Genomic DNA, 3,545 nt, shown 5'->3' with positions numbered 1-3,545 from the left:
AATAGTAGACTGAAGGAGATTACATCTGCGACGGGCTAAGTAGGAGTCTCTCTCGGTCTTTTTAAACATGGATAAAAAGAAGATGCATTAAGAATTAAAAAAATAAATATATATTTATTTATTTATTTTAATGAGATGTGATTTATTCTTTAAAAAAACATAAAAATAAAAGAAGAGTACAAATGCGACTATTGAGAGGTACAATGACCCAAAAAAAAAACCCATCCACTACGAGACAAAACTAGGCTAAAGGAGCAAAGATAGCGAACGTAAAAAGATACAAAACAATGCTGCCTGACTGAAGAGAAAGAGAAAGAGAAAGAAGAGCTAGTGTATGGACAATCGGTCATTGCCACTGTCTATTGGTTATTGTGGAAGGCCAGATGCAATCTTGTGTTCAGAAATGAAGCTCCTGATTTTCAGCATATACCTATTAAAGCCATCCAGCATGTCAGGGAGTACTCTCTTGCATTTCCTTCTCAATTTAGTAAAAAGCTTATTTTGAACAATTTCATTGCCTTTGATACTCCATTTTTATTTGTTCATTCTGTGAGTTCTTGTGATGCTGCTAAGTTTGGAGCTGGCTTCTATGTTACTGATTTTAATTTCCAGTTTGTGTGTGCTGGATGTGGTCTCAATCACGCCGAATCGATTCTTGAAGCGGAGGCGCTTGCTCTTGTTGCGGCATTGGGGAGTTTGTTTGCATCTGGAATACATGTTAAGACGATCTTCATCGCTAGCCCTGGTCTGTATAACATCATTGTGGATAGGCAGGCTAATTCGGTGTGGCGGCTCAATGCATTGATCAATAGCATCTCTGATTATATTTTTGTGCTGGGTCAGCCATCCATCCACATCATTCCTGTTGCCTGGTTAGCTGCTGCTTCTCATCTTCTCTCCTTGGTGTCAAGACGCACGATCTTACTCTCTTTCACCAAGGCAGGGACCTTCCTTACTGGCTAATGAAGCATTTTATTAGACTTGGAATCACCTTGTAATCTTTTTAGGTCTTTATTGTTCTTTCTGTTGTTTGTTTGTTCTGGTTTTCTGGTTTATATTTGAACTTTTTGTATTCTCTCTTTTTTATTTAATATAATAGCTCTATGAGCTCTCTTTCCAAAAACTAGTGGACACAGAAGAGGAATTTTCTAATAGTCCCCAGCCAAAATGGTGATGCAGTATTTAACATCTCAACAATTTAGCAGCAGCAGAACTACATATGAAAGCATGCGGAAAATGGAGCCAACCAAATAAAAACTTATCCTGTCTTGCGTTTTTAAGGTACTCATAAACAACTAAAACAATAAACTTAGCAACCACAAGCCTCACAAGGTTTTTGTGCTGAAGCTTAGTGTTATGCACACAAGTGGTGAGGAGAGCGTGTCACCAAAAGACCGGCCTAGTGGTGAAGGATGCTCACCACTTATATGCACACAAAGAGTCCATCTTATAGTCGATGTGAGACTAAAAGGGGTTAGTTCATTTGCAATCATTACACTTAGCAACAAAAAGAACCCCATTCTTCAACTCCACAAATCCTTGCGACGATATCGTTTCACAGCTATTTGCCATCCATCCCTCAGCAATCCCTGCATTTAGTAAAATTCATATTTTCCTGTGTCTAAACACTAGAAATAATCACATCCACTGACCTATTTCAAAATTAAATTACCTTGTAAACTGACAGTAACCATAAAACTTAAAAATGATCCCAATAATATTCGGTGTGTGCCGGGATTATTGCTTGATCATCCTCATCGTATTCACAGAGAACTACTTTGGCTCCAGGGGATGATTTTGGGAAGGATACCAGTTGCTCATGTATCATCTCCATTTCCCTTCTGTCCACATAGTAATGTGTACCTGATGACGAAGAATTATGTTCCTCCATACAAGGTTTCTTTGGAACTACTAAGAGCAAATCCACCAGGACAATTGCCTTCTCCAAAAGAAATTTAACCAATCTTATTTCACTCTTGCAACCTTTGAAGCTAGTTGTTCATCTTGATCACCTTCAGATGGTTGAAAGTAATAGCACTTGGTTCTTCCACCACTGGTTCTTGAGTACTTGAATGATATTCATTTTCATGGAACTTAGGAAGCTGAAATTAAAAACCCAAGTCATTTATATTTATAAAAATGACTAGAGTTTAAAATTAACCATGAAAAGAGAAATTAAACTAAGTTTTACAATGCTAGGATGCTTACTTGTATAAATAATTTTTCCACATTAGGGGAGGGACATATCCTGAAGAAGCCATAGACATAAGTGAGATCCTCACTGCTAATACACTCCATGAGGAGCTGCAATTCCTGCAGATTTGGTAAGGAAACTTGCAAATCCATGTTGTCATATTCGTTGTTAATTGTGAAGCACTCTTGCAAATCCATGTTGGCATATTCATCTCTAGTTGTGAAGCACTGAAACATCAATCGTTCTTCTTAGATCATCAAGTCATCAAGAAAAAAAGAAGCAAAAATGTTTATTAGTAGAAGAAGAGTACCATCAACGTGGCAGTGCATATTGTCAAGATCCTGACATGGCTGATATCATATAACAACTTTACATAGTCATGTTCAGGTTCCGTGTATTCCATGCCAAGTGAAGAGATGAACGCATTGACTAATGAAGGCGTCTTGACAGCATTGAAATTGCATTCTCCATGGTAGATAAAAGACTGGAGCTTAGGAGCAGAAATCAGTGTCTCGCAAGCATCATAAAAGTTGAGAATAGTTAAATTCTTCAGTTGGAGGTTAGGCGCAGAGATGTTGATCAGCTCCAGAGTTGAGCAGGTGTCAAGCCTCAAGCATTCAAGGTTCAAGCAAGCAGGTAACATGTTAGTCACTGTGTCATCTTAAACTGAGATATGTTAGTGATTTACAATGAAACAGGAAATCTGGCAGTTTGAATGGCTTCCCTCCATTGGAGAAGCCATTATAAGTTTCATATCCCAGTGAGAAGTCCAGATCAAGCTCCTCAACTCCTCTAGATATTGCAAATGCTACCCACTTCTCGATCGATATCAGCCAGGAACATTTTGAATGCACAGAAGAAAACACGGAACTTGTTGATCTTTCTATTGGAATCATGGAATTGGAGATATTGGTTCACACTGATCATAAACTCTACAGGTGTTTGATTGCTACCGAATTCTATGTCGAAGTCTCCTGGGGTGGCTGAAATTGGTAGAAGACTGAATGGCTGGAGAAGAGGATAGGACAACTCTTGGCTTCCCTCCATCTCTCTCTCCCTCTCTGTATGTTTGTGTGTGGCTATCAATGGAGGTCACCTCTATTTATACCTAGTTTGTGTGTAGAGATGGCAATTTGATCTCACTCCGACGGGAGTATCTGCTACGTACTCCGGTCAAAGAGGGTTACCCTCTTTGACCCGAAGACGTGCAGTGATACCCGCTAGTTTTTGAGCTGAGTGCAGGGTCGGGTAAGGCATGCCCCTCACCCTCACCCGCATCTCACTCCTTACCCGTTGAAGAGAGGTACGGGTAAAAGCCAAGACTGCATTCCTTACTCCTCCTCATATATAT

General features: G+C 39.4%; 1 pseudogene; it reads right to left on the bottom strand.

The window, feature by feature from the left end:
- Nucleotides 1–1,162: 1,162 nt before the first annotated feature.
- Nucleotides 1,163–3,242, bottom strand: LOC120254324 (annotated as a pseudogene).
- Nucleotides 3,243–3,545: the final 303 nt, after the last annotated feature.

Source organism: Dioscorea cayenensis, unplaced genomic scaffold (genome assembly GCF_009730915.1).
Source record: "Dioscorea cayenensis subsp. rotundata cultivar TDr96_F1 unplaced genomic scaffold, TDr96_F1_v2_PseudoChromosome.rev07_lg8_w22 25.fasta BLBR01000417.1, whole genome shotgun sequence".
Taxonomy (NCBI): Eukaryota; Viridiplantae; Streptophyta; class Magnoliopsida; order Dioscoreales; family Dioscoreaceae; genus Dioscorea; species Dioscorea cayenensis.
The sequence above is the reverse complement of the archived record's forward strand: the minus strand, read 5'-3'. Positions and strand labels throughout refer to the sequence as shown.